The sequence below is a fragment of the Chionomys nivalis genome, chromosome 20 (genome assembly GCF_950005125.1).
Source record: "Chionomys nivalis chromosome 20, mChiNiv1.1, whole genome shotgun sequence".
NCBI classification, from domain to species: Eukaryota; Metazoa; Chordata; class Mammalia; order Rodentia; family Cricetidae; genus Chionomys; species Chionomys nivalis.
Window position 1 is genome coordinate 23,874,478 of NC_080105.1, and position 14,447 is coordinate 23,888,924.

A 14,447-nucleotide genomic window follows, 5' to 3' on the forward strand; every position below is an offset into this window, starting at 1 on the left:
GGTACCAAAAGCAGATAACAGAGTCAGTCAGAGACAGCCCCTGTTCTCTCTATTAGCGATGGGACCCACAAGAAGACCAAACTACACAACTGCAACATATGTGCAGTGGACCTAAGTCAGTCCCATGCAAATTCTCTAGTTAGTAGTTCAGTCTGTGTGAGCTCCTATGAAACCAGGTTAGTTGATCTGTAAATTTTCTTGTGGTGTGTGTTGGCACCTCTCACTCCCTTAATTCTTCCTGCCCCTCTTCCACAGGATTCCCTGAGTCCTGCCTAATAGTTGGCTGTGGGTCTCTGTATCTGTTTCCTTCAGTTGCTAGGTGAAGCCTTGGCAGAGATTTCAAGACAGCCTACGTAGAATTGACCACATCACATGGTTACTACAAGTCACACTTATGAAGATCTACAATGAAAAGGAGCAAGGATAAAATGTACACTTTCAGGGCAAAAGAAGAACTACGGAGTATAAAAGAGTTAAGTTCAGTGCTCAAGGAGATAAAATGTTTAAAAATAGCTTGAGAGTAAATGAAATAAAGACAGTGGTGACCTCAGGGCAAGACCCCACCCAGCTAAGCTACCAACTTGTAAAAGGAATTAAGCAAAAACTTAAGCAGTGTTGTAAAACATCAACAAAAATTGATACAAATTTAGCTGAATAAAGGAGCCCTGTTCTAGCTCCATCAAGCAGCACAACTTCATAGCCTTGGCTACAAGGTGTTGATTTCTTTGGAGATCCCAAGATGTTCGAGAAGCCAGAGTCATGACATATCAGTCAGGAAGAGCTGAAGGCCTGATGTGTAACCAGTCCAAGAGAGCTAAATATGTTGCAGTCTGCAATCTGGGAAAAAATGAAGATCTGAATAGTGTTTTTTTTTTTTTTTTTTTGTAGGGGCGGGGGAGAGCATTCATAACAGGGTTTTTCTGTAGCTTTGGAACCTGTCCTGGAAGTAGCTTTTGTTGACCAGGCTGGCCTCGAACTCAGAGGTCCACCTGCCTATGCCTGCCTATGACTCCTGAGTGCTGGGATTAAAGGAATGAGCCACCACCACCCAGCCTCTGAAGAGTGCTTAGAAATTGGACATGGAGATGCAACATTTGTAGTTCACCATGCTAGCTTCTGGTTGTGCCTTGGCCCACTATTCCTCACTATGCTCCATTTTCCCACTTTTGCAATGGTAATGTAAATGGTAACATATGTTGGAAGTATGTGACCTGTTTTTCTATTTTGATTTTATAGGGGGTTGTAGTTGAAAGAGTGCCACAAGTCTATGAAGAGACTTTAAACTTAGGAATCTGAAACAACATTGAGACTGTATTAGACTACAGGGACTTTTGAAGTTGGATTGACTGTGTTTTTTGCATTATATGACTGCAAGACTATGGGGCCAGGATTGGAATGTGTGTGGTTTGAATATGAATGGGCCCAGCAGGCTCATATATTCCAATTCTTAGTCATCAGGTTATGGCACAATTTTAGAAGGATTAAGAGGTGTGTCTTTATTGGAGTAGATATGGACATGTTGGAGAAAGTTTGTCAATGGAGGTGGGCTTCATGGTTTCAGAAGCCAATGCCAGGCTGAGCATGTCTCAATTTCCCCCTCTCTGCCTCTGGAAACAGCATATAGCTCTCAGCTACAGCACCAGCTACTGCCTACATTCCGCCAAGCTTCCTGTCATGATGATAATGGATTAAACCTTTGCAGCTGTGAGTAAACTCTTAATGAAATGCTTTCTTGTAGAGAGCCACCTTGGGCACGGGGTCTAGTCACAGCAATGGAACAGTGACAAAGTCATCTTCTAATCACCGGAATTCCAAAAAGGAAGTAGAGTGTTTTGATGTTCTGTAAAGTGAAGACATGCTCCCTTCCCATCACATAGATGGCTCAGATGTTAAGACTGATGTAGTTCTACAGTAGGGAATTGCTAACAGTCACAGAGTACTGGGCAAATCCATTAGTAGCATCATGTGTACCAAGAGTCTCTTTAGTAACTCAGTTATAATGAAAACACGGTTTACTCGGAGTACCGCCTGAGCAGAACTTACAGGAAGGTGTTTTCTTTTCCGAGGAGTTCTTATGTTTTGTTCCATCCACAGAGGCAAACTGCATGCAGAAAATGTCAAATTTCATTTCGATGTTGGTGCTAACCTTGTCAGTGCTCCAGGGACACATCGTATTATTTTTCAGCTAGTAATTTGGTAGGCAGAAAAAAAGTTTTTCTTCCATTTCTCCTTTTTTAATGCGGCAGCCCGTGTGTTCATACATATTTGTTTCATGCATACACAATAGAATTGAAGAAATAAACACTCCTAGCATCCTTTTCTAAGATAAATTCACAATTTATGTTCTATAGTGCTCATTGGGAGATAAACAAGGGAACATAATATCTAAACTAATCAGGTAAATGGCAAACAATGGTGATGAGTTTCCAGAAAAATAGTATGAGTGCATTACAATGAACTCAATCCATATGATGGTGATTCTTCATCAAAGAAAATCATCCTGATATGTGGCCACCAGTTCTTTTGGGGAAGGTATCATAGTGCAATTATTAACAGTTCTTGCTTCCGGACTGCTGCCTTGAGCTTTAACCTGTCCTGATCCTTTCTTTCGTAGTATGCTATAAGCCTGTGAGCTAAAATAAACCCTTTCTTTCCATTGATTTTTTTTAAAGTCATGATGTTTATGACAGCAACAGAGAAGCAAACTAAGAACTGACATGTAGATACTGGTCTATCTATCACTACAGTGTTTTTTTTTTCCTTAAAAAACTTCTATATTCATCTCAAAATACATTTCTTTTAGCATCAATGATGGTACGATGACTTCTAGATTTTACAAAAAGACATAGTTATTAGAAAAATACCAGTTATTATATAATAAATCTACATGCATTTAGTAGTCTCCTTAAGCATTTGGATAACTTTCTGTATGTTCAACAGAGAAAATTACTCAAATCATTTTCATTCAATATTAAGCAATAATTTTTAATTTGACTCCTCGAAAACAGACTAGTAGAAGAACACACAGCCTTGTGAACTTATGAATGCAGTGCCATTATATCAATTAATATAGTCTGATGTCAAAATTTTAAACAAAACCACATTAAATATTAAACATTTTAGGAACAGTATTACATTCATTTTTCCTATAAATGTTATATTGTTTTTGTCATCTGTTGGTTATTTTTTTCTTTGATTTGATTTTTAATTGTATAAGACTTATTTTTAGTGTAAAAATATGTGTGTGTGTGTGTGAGTATGCACACACATTTGTGTACATGTTAGCGTACGTGTTCATGGAGCCCAGAGGCATAGGTTTCCTCCTGAAGTTGGTTGTGAGCTGCCCAATGTACATGCAGGAAGCAGAACTTGAGTTCTTTGTGAAAGCAGAATATGTTACCTGCTGAGACATCTCCAGCTCTGCATGACTGTTCTTTTGAGAGATTCCCATCCCTCAAACAGCAAGAAAAATATATTTAATCTTTGGAGACAATTGCTAGTTCACTGAGAGTGGTATTTTTTTAATTCATTAAGATTAGACCTTAGGAATCTCCGTTGATTTGTGAGCAGGTATTGACATCTCTAGAGAAGAATTACTCACTATTATCATTTTCCTCCTCTATATGACAGATAGATTTGGATTTCATCTATTTGTATAAGCTTATTTTCTATTATTTTAGATTCTGAAAAATAGTGTCATTATTAATATAGCTCACTTAGGAACCGTGCTCATCCCAAGCATGAAAACAAAACAACAGACTTCAGATCTGTCAGATCTTTTCTGATTTTAATGGTCACCTCAATTATGTTTCTTTCAGAGTTTATCTTAACATTCAGAGGCAGAAATGCCTCTCTACCTTCTATAATGTTTGACAATGCTGTCATACCACAAAAACTTATTCCTTACTATTTGACACCCATGAAGAGTAAATCCTGAGAATCTGAGAAGTTAACAATTATAAAAGGAAAATTAATTTACAGTTTTTCTTGCTCGGTTTTAAGTATAAAAATTGAGAGTTTGTATGCATTACTATAGATAAAGGATAATAGATTCATTCACATTCTTAATCAACTTACCAATTAACATTTTACATCAAATGTGTATTTCCTGATATCTTTTTTCTCTGTTTACTTTACAATACCAGAATATGACTTCTAGTACATTTATTAGGTTTTTGTTTTTTTTTTATTTTTCAAGTGGGTACCTTTATCAAAGTGGATGTATGAGAAGGATGTTTAGGATTTACTCAGTCGTTACTTACATGTTATAATTTAAACAATTTCATTTAAACATCTTTCAGAATAGAGTCAAAGATGCACACAATGACATCTGGGAATCCACAAATATTTAAGGACTTTTAACACAAATGTTCTCTCACAGTGATTTGTATCACTTGGTGGATTAAGTGTGTTTTCAAAGAAAAATCCTGCGGCCGCCTACAGAATGCTTGGTCTAGGATGTGTTTGTTACAAGTCCTGACTAAACAAGTGAATTCTTAACTAAAGGATATAGTTGCTTGATATTTCAAGTATTAAAGCAAGCAATTTTTCTGTCCTTTGGGTCATAACAGGCTTTTGCCTTCTTCCACCTTTTTTGGATTGGGATATATAAGCATATGTAAAATAAATGCAGGCATATTCAGGAAAAAAGAAAAATATTTTATGATATCAATTACTTTTAAATATTTTAAACCAATACATAATACTCTGACAAAGATATTGAGTATTATATGATATTTAAATGCATGCACACAGTTCATAGTTTACAAACATGTAATTTTTATTTCTGCTACCTAATATATACATATATATGTGCTTATATATATATGTGTATGTAGGTATGTATATATAATTTCATTGTGCTGGGAGCATTTAGCACCTTTTAGTTACTATATTACAGCATGGAATTTTAGAAGTCATTCCTCCTATCCAAATACATCTTGTACCAATTAAATAGACGCTTTCCACCTCTTGTGCCCTATACTATCCTCAACCTAGGACAACTATTCTATTCTCCAGTGAGATAAATATTCAATGTTTCACTGAGTCTAGTGGTTGCTACCATGCACTGTGTGTCACACTGATTAGGACTGAATATGAGCTCATTGGAGTTGGGTATATTCTGACCTTCCAAAATTGATCCCAACTTTGAAGTGCAGATAATAGTCCTACTACATAATGTTATGTCAATAATTGTATACAGTAATGTCCACTCTAAAGAAAGTATGTTTAAATAACTTGAAAGAAAATTATCTTATTGAATATACTCTAACACATTAACACTGAATGCATTATGTCCTTTGTGAATTTAACATGGAATTCTGTTTACCACGCATTGCCTTCTGTTCATGTGAAACTGTTCTTTGTTTAAATGTGACAATTCTGTAAAAAAAAAAAAAAATCACGTGGCCAGATTTGTGATCAGATAACAACACACATATGACTTCTATTCACCCCAGAAGTAGATGAATTGAAGCCAATTTTTAGACTGTTGTTTATAATAAAAGAAACAATGCCTTTCCAGTGTTTTTTCTTCTTTCTCCTGGAATAATAAGTTTGTGAAGAATGGATGTCTTTAATGAGGATCATTTAAATAACTACAAAGCTGTCTTGGTATAAAATATTTTTATCATAGCATATTTTATAAGTTGTTTTGTTTCTTACCAACATGTTGTGTCAAATAATAACTTTCATTGTGATATTTTAGGTGTGTGTTTTATAAACTTTGATAAAACTGAGAATCTCCAGCAATTTCAATAGCTCTTCATCTGTTGTTTTCTATTGTTATCAGCACTTTATTCTGCAGCATGTTGGGTTTTATTAGATTTGCACATATTCATATCATGTACTTTGTTCATACTCATTTTCTATCTCTCTCTCTTTCTCTATATTTCCCTTGCCATTCATTTTCTTTCGTTTCTCAAATAAATTTCCTTTGAGGTTTCATATCCTTCATTATTATTACAAGTGTTGAGAAATGATGTGATATTTGTCTTGCTAGCTTACTTTACTTAACTTGCTGATCTCTATTTTCATCAATTTCTCTGAAAAAATAAAATGCTCATTCCTCTTTATGGCTAAATAAAACTGTTTATGTTACATATTCTTTGTTAATTTATCCACCGAAATGCATTTATCAATAATTGGCATTGATTAGTATCATAATAGACATGGTCATGAAGTATGTGTATTGTGTGCTGACTTTGATTCCATCGTTTAAATAACACAGAGTGATATAACTGAGTTATATGATAAGTCCACTCTTAGGTTTTGATATACCTCTTTTCTCATTTTAAGAGTGACAGAACTACTTCTATTAATACCAGCAGCACATAAAGGAATCTTTTCCCCAGTATCCTTGACAGTATTTGCTGTTCTTGTTCTCAGGTAATTGCCATTCTGACAGGGTACCATGCATTCTCATGGTACTATTTTTTTCCCTTTTGCAAAGATATTGATCATTTAATTATGCATGTATTGATATTTGAATTTTAAATACTTGTTTATTTATTTATTAAAAAATTCTGCCTCCTCCCATCCCCCATTTCCTTCCCCCTCCCCCTCTCTCTCCAGTCCTAAGAGAAATCAGGGTGTCCTGCCCTGTGAGAAGTCCAAGACCCTCCCCCTTTCATCTAGGTCTAGGAAGGTGTGCATCCAAACAGACTAGGCTCCCCAAAAGCACATGCAGTAGAATCAAAACCCGCTGTCATTATCATTGGCTTCTCAGTCTGCCCTCATTGTCAGCCACATTCAGAGAGTCCTGTTTGACCACATGCTCATTCAATCCCAGTCCACCTGGCTTTGGTGAGCTCCCATTAGATCAGTCACACCATCTCCGTGGGTGGACGCACCCCTCGCGCTCTTGACTTCCTTGCTCATGTTCTCCCTCCTTCTGCTCTTCATCTGGGCCTTGGGGCTCAGGCCAGTGATCCAATGTGGGTCTCTGTCTCTATCTCCATCCATCGCCAGATGAAGGTTCTATGGTGATATATAAGATATTCATCAGTGTGGCTATGGGAGGTCAGTTCAGGCACCCTCTCCTCTGCTGCCCAAGGAACAAGCTGGGGATATCTCCTTGGACACCTGGGAACCCCTCTAGAGCCAAGTCTCTTGCTAACCATAAAATGGCTCCCTTAGTTAAGATATCTTCTTCCCTGTTCCCATATTGACCTTTACTCCATCTCAATCATCCCATTCCCCCAAGCTCTCCTCAATCCTCCCCTTCTCCGTTCTCTCTCCCCATCTCCCCTTCCCCCCAACCCCCCTCTCTCATGCTCCCAACTTTTGCCCGGCCATCTTGTCTACTTCCAATATCCAGGAGGATAAATATATGTTTTTCTTTGGGTTCACCTTCTTATTTAGCTTCTCTAGGATCATGAACTATAGGCTCAATGTCCTTTGTTTATGGCTAGAATCCACTTATGAGTTATTACACACCATTTTCCTCTTTTTGGGTCTGAGTTATCTCATTCAGGATAGTGTTTTTTATTTCCATCCATTTGCATGCAAAATTCAAGATGTCATTGTTTTTTACCGCTGAGTAGAACTCTAAAGTGTACTCTAAAGGTATGTGCCACACCCTCTTTATCCATTCTTCCATTGAGGGGCACCTAGGTTGTTTCCAGGTTCTGGCTATTACAAATAGTGCTGCTATGAACATAGTTGAACAAATGCTTTAGTAGTATTTTTAAAAACGTGTAGAATAAGTTTCTGCTTAGGACCACTTGGCAATGGTAGTTTGCTACAGAAATCAGACAAGGAAGAAGACAGCTGGATTCAAATTGGAGCCAGTCTCCAAGCTTCAAATTTTCAAAGATCTGAGAATAATGACCTGAAATGTTCAAATACATGAGACTGGGTCAGACATTTAACAAAGCATAACAAAAAATAACAAGACACCAACCTCTGTGAGAACTCTTTTTGTGGAGAACCATATGGTTATGGTGATTTTCTTCAATCAGACAAGGATAAGTTATCCCATCCTTTGGATGCTAGACATACAAAATGAAGCCTACCAAGGAAACAATATATTCTCTCATGTCCAGTGGAATTATAATCTAGGTTAACAAAGCAACAATTGAAAACAAACTAACTTGGTACTTCTGAGACTCGCGTAGATTCCAAAGCCTAGTAAGAAGCCATAGCTCTTATCCTCACTCATAGATATTGGGGGCTTGTTTTCTAATTGCAATGTTATTGCTGTAGATCTGAGGTCCTGGGGCATGTGCCCTGTGTCCTGGGGAATCTCTTGGACTCCCTTGACAGGCAACTTTAAGAAAGGTTTTCTATACCTGGAAGTGGGGTTTTGTTAACTAGTCTATAGCTCTTGAAGTGGTGGGAATATTATCACTCCAAATGGTGTGACTTCACTAAATATATATTATATAAAGTTTTTATTTTTAAAATTATAACATAATTACATCACTTCTTCTGTTCCTTGCTCCAAATAAGAGAGTACATGTGGTATTTGTCTTTCAGGGTCTGGGTTACCTTAGTATATATTCTAGTTCTATCAATCTTCCTGCAAAACACATGATTTCATTGTTCTTTACAGCTGAAAAGAATTCCATTATGTGTATTTTTCTTTTCGTTCATGTTTAGAGGACATTTAACTTGTCTGCACTTCCTACTCATTGTGAATAGAGTAGGGATAAAGATTCCTTAGTTGTCTGTAGTTCTTTGTAGGTGGAATTTTCATTAGAATATAGTCTTCAGTATAAGAATGCACATTGGTGGTGTTCTTGTTTGGATCTTGTTAAAGGGATTATATTATGAGGCCTTGTGAGTGAAGCCCCTTGTTATTTCTAAATGATCCAATCTCACAGCATCTTTCCTGGCTCTCTGGCCTCATATAATCTTTTCTCTTTATTTTCTGTGATCATAACCTATGTTTAAATCGCATTATTCATTTTCTTAATTATTTGATTTTGACATCTTTGTATATTCTGGCTATTGATTCTCTGTTGGATATAGAGCCTGCAAATCCTCTCTAATACTCTCTGGGCTTCCTTTTCACTTGACTGTTTACTTTTTAGTTTTCCTTTTAATTTGAAAATAATAATACAATAATCTCTTTCCTCCCCTTTTCCTGACAAACCCTCCTAGCTTTTTTTTTCAGTTTCATGAACTCTTTTTCCATTAATTGTTATCAATGCATATATGCCTATGTCAAAAGGTTTTGAGTTTTATGAGGTCTTACTTCCAATTGCTATCCCTTACTTCTGAGCAAATACAGTCCTATTTGGAAAGTCCTTTCCTATACCTGTGTCTTACAGAGCACTGTGTATGTTTCCTTGTAGAGGTTTCAGCATTTTATACTTTACAATGGAAGACTTTGATCTTTTTTTAATTTAATTTTTACGCAGGATTATAAATATACATACATTCATATAGACATATAGACATACATATCTTCATAGACACACACATGCAATTTCATTTTTTAATATGTTCTCCCCTAATTTTCCAGGCATTGTTTTTTAAAGATGCTCTCTTATCTGTACTGTGTATTTTTGGCATCTTTATCAAGTAGCAGATGGATATAGTGAAATGCACTCATGCCTTGTTTTCCTGCTTTGTCGCATTTGTCTTCATGTCGGGTCTTGTGTCAGCACTACCCTGTTTTTATTACTCCTGCTCTTTAATTCCCCCTGAAACTACAAATCAGATTCCCACAAAGCTTGTCTTTATTCCTCAGGATTTCATTAGCTGTTCAGAGTTTTAATTATTCCTTATTATTTTTGGGATGCTTTTTTTTCTCTTTCTGTGAAAAATGTCGTGAGGTCTTTGATTTACATTGCATTGAGTTTGTAAATTGTTTTTTAGTAAAATGGCTATTTTCACACTGTTTATTCAACCAGTCCTGTGATCTCTTTCCTTCTTCTAGTGTCTTTATAAATCTCTTTCTGCGTAGACTTAAAAGTTACATTTAGATATAATTCACCTCCTTATTAAAAAATATTTTATTGTGTTTTTATTTTAAGTTGGTAGATGGTATTTAAAAACATTTATACTATATTTTACTCCTGAATTTGATATTTTAAATCATTTGTGTAAATTAAACAAAATGAATTTCAAGCTAGTTTGGAAAGAAAGAGAAATGCTTAAGAAAAATCAAAATTCCCTTATAAATGAAAAGTAAAATATAAAAGCTCAAAGTAGGGTGTAACACTGGTTTAAGGCAAGATTCAATAAAGTGAACTGAATTTTATTTTTAACACTGGTTAGGAAGCATTGAACTCTGGCAGTAAAAGCAATGGTCAATAGGCAACAAATTGACAATTATTAAACCTCAATGAAAGACATATGAGTTTATTGTATAGTGGCTAAACGTATGTAATCATGACAGGGTTTCCATAGTATATATTTAGATATATCAAAATAAATACAAGTATACATATCATCTTGACAAAGGAAGTATTTATTTACTTAGAAGTGTCATATTGCTTTCTATTTCAAGATTAATTTCTAGGTTATAGCAATCAGTAAAAATACATAGAGATAGCTGACATTTTCTTCCTCTTGATCTTTAATATGTCTTTATATACAACACATTGTTACTTGCTTTATTTCTATTTAATCCTATCAAGCCAAAAGCATCAAATATCACATGCTTTACGTACATCTAGTCTATTAGACAGAACAATTTTATATAAAACAAAAAGTTATAAGAGCACTAGATGCAGGGATATTCAAAGATAATTATATTTTATTCTATTTTCAAAGCTTCTGCACAGATTAAACAAAAAGAAAATAATTTTATCTAGGAAAATAATGGGTGTGTATGAGAGAAAAGCTCAGACAAAACAGTGTTTTCAGAAATTGAAACTTGAAAAGAGAACCTAGAGAGAAGGCAGGCAATGAAGGTCATGTTTTGGCTCTGAGACAAAGGCATTAATAACTTCCATTTTGCTTTAGACACTTACTAGACACAAATAAAAAATGCTAGCATATATATCATATAGAATGCAAATATCAATGTCCTCAATAATTTATTCATTAATATCAGATGCCCACTATCAGTACAGTATTGGCTAACAATTCTTGTTTATTGCTTTGTTTTTTGAATGAAATATGAATAAAATTATATAATATGGGGAAATGGCTACCTATTTTGGAAAAACATTAGTAAATTATACACTTAAATAATTTAATGGATTGAAGCATATATTAAGGCAGATAATGAGTCTATCTACAGATTTGTATCAGCTTATAGATGCAAAAAAATCATGTGATAATTTAAAATTGTTAATGTGATCAAGAGATTTAAATGGAGTAAATGTAGAATGAATGATGTGAAATTCAATAATGAAATATCATTTTCTACAGAGGATAATGTAAAATGAGAGTTTCAGAATTAGGAGACATCATCTCTGAAAGTTGATTAATTCCTCATGTTTTCTTTTATTTTGATTTTGCCCTTGGTCTTTTCTCTTTCTTTCTTTTTATAATAATAATAATAATAATATTTTTATTTTATTTTATAACTTAAAAAAATAACAATCCAAATTCCCACTTCCTCCCCTCCTTCCACTTTTCCCCTCTTCCCTCTAATCTTAAGAGAAGGCAAGATACCCTGCTCCGTGGGAAGTCAAAGGACCTCCCCACTACATCCAGGTTGAGCAATACATCCAAAGAAAATAGGATGCCAAAAGCCAGTATATGCAGTAGAGACAAATCCTAGTGCCAGTCATTGGCCCCTCAGTCTGTCAACCGCATTCAGAGAGACTAGTTTGATCCCATGGTCATTCATTCCCAGTCCAGTTGGAGTTGATGAGCTCCCATTAGGTCCCATTAGCACATTGTCTCAGTGGGTGAAATCCTCATGGTCTTGATTTCCTTGCTCAATCTTTCCCTCCTTCTGCTCTTCAACTGGACCTTGCAGCTCAGCCCAGTGCTCCGATCTGGGTCTCTGTCTCTGTTTCCATCTGTTGTTAGACAAAGGTTCTATGTTGATATTTAAGATAATCATCAGTCTGACTACAGGGTAAGGTCAGTTCAGGCACCCTCTCTGTTGCTTAGGGTATTAGCTAGAATCATCCTTGTGGATTTCTGGGAATATTTCTAAAACTAGATTTCTTGCAAATCCCAAAATGGCTCCCTCAATCAAGATATCTCTTCCCTTGCTCTCATATCTGTTTTTTCTCCATCTCAACTATCCCATTCCCTCAAGCTTTCCTCAACCCTCCCCTTCTTCTACTATCCTCTTCCCCTTTTTTTCTTCCTTCTACACCCCGCCCCTCTGCTTCCAAATTTTGTCAGGCAATATTGTCTGTTTCCAATTTCCAGGTGGATCTATAGACATTTTTCTTTCGGTTCACCTTATTACTTAGCTTCTCTAGGATCATGAACTATAGGCTCAATGTCCTTTGTTTATGGCTAGTATACACTAATGAGTGAGTACATACCATATTCATATTTTTGGGTCTTGGTTATCTCACTCAGGATAGTGTTTTCTAATTCCATAAGTCTGCATGCAAAATGCAAGATGTCATTGGTTTTATTGCTTAGTAGTACTCTAATGTATAGTTGTGCCACACTTTCTTTATCTATTTTTCCATTGAGGGGCATCTAGGTTGTTTCCAGATTCTGGCTATTACAAATAATGCTGCTATAAACATAGTTGAACAAATGCTTTTGTAGTATTATTGGGCATCTTTTGGGTACATTCCCAAGAGTGGTATTGCTGGATCCTGAGGAACATTGACTCCCAATTTTCTGAGAAACCACCACACTGATTTCCAAAGTGGTTGCACAAGTTTGCATTCCCACCAGCAATGGATGAGTGTTCCCCTTACTCCACATCCTCTCCAGTATAAGCTATCATTGGTGTTTTTTATTTTAACCATTCTGACAGGTGTAAGATAGTATCTCAAAGTTGTTTTTATTTGCATTTCCCTGATAGCTAAGGAAGCTGAACATGTCCTTAATAAGAAAGAAATTGAAAAAGATACTAGAAAATGGAAAGATCTCCCAAGCTTTTGGATAGGAAGGATCAACATAGTAAAAATGGCAATCTGGCAAAAGGCAAGCTATAGATTCAATGAAATCCCCATAAAAATCCCAACACAGTCCTTCACAGACCTTGAGAGAACAATAATCACCTTTATATGAAAAAAATAAAATACCCAGGATAGTCACAACAATCCTATACAATAAAGGAGCTTCCAGAGGCATTACCATCCCTGACTTCAAGCTCTGTTACTGAGCTATAGTAATGAAAACAGCTTGGTATTAACATAAAAACAGAGACATTGACCAATGGAATCGAATTGAATATCTTTTTTCTTTACAATATTTTTTTGTTACTTTTAAGATCCTCCTTTCAAAAGTCTTGAGCAATTTCATATCAATGCATACTTCTTTATTTTGTTTCATTTTTGTTCTTGTTCTTTTGATGTAGGATATCATGTAGGCCAGGGTTACCTTAAACTTGCTATGTAGCTTAGGCTGACTTTTAACTCCTGATTCTCCAACCTTCACCTTCCAACTTCTTCTTATATATTTTAATGGGAATCAACTTATTTATAACTAATTTTTAAATTAAAAATCTCATCAATACAAAGTCCAGCAGAAAATAAACTTCCTGTACCAAGAATTCATGTGTTCCATACATATGCATCTGATGTTTGTCATGATTTAATTAGCAAAGTCAATTACAAACCACTGAACTGGTGCCCATTTTACAGTACCATGACTATTATACTAACCCCATAAGTAATCATAGACCAAGTAAAACCAAGTGGCTCATTTATTGCTTTTTTATTGTCCCATATATTATTGATAGCATCAATCTGATTATTACACAGAAATTCTTTATTGATTATGAGAGCACAGCCTTAGCTTAGGCTGTTTCTAACTAGAACTTGTAACTTAAATTAACCCATTTCTATTTATCTACATGGTACCATGTGGCTTTTGGATTTGACCTCTCCTCCTGAAAGTTCTACATCATCTGCATCCAGCTGGTGATTTCCTTTTTTATCTTCCCAGAGCTCTCTCTGTCCAAAAGTCCTGCCTATATCTTTTGCTTAGCTATTGACCTTTAGCTTTATATTAAATCAATTACAGTAACATATCTTTACACAGTGTAATCAAATATCTCACAAACACCCTCTCACTGTTCCTCCCAGTTCCTCTCTACTTAGCCTTCCATGAATTCTCTCCTTTGATAACAAACGGGTTATTATATGATTGATATAACAAATACTAACATATGATAGTTGGACAATACAAACAAATAGAATGAAAAGAGTCCAAGAGAAGGCACAAGAATCAGAGACTCACCCATTAACACACTCAGGAATTCAATAAAAGCAACGATTGAAAGCCATAATATATATTCAGAGGACCTGGTAGAGACCTGTTTAGTCCTGCCCTTGCTGCTTCAGTCTCTGTGTATTAATATGAGCTTTATTTGGTTGATTTAGATGAGTTTGTTTCCATGA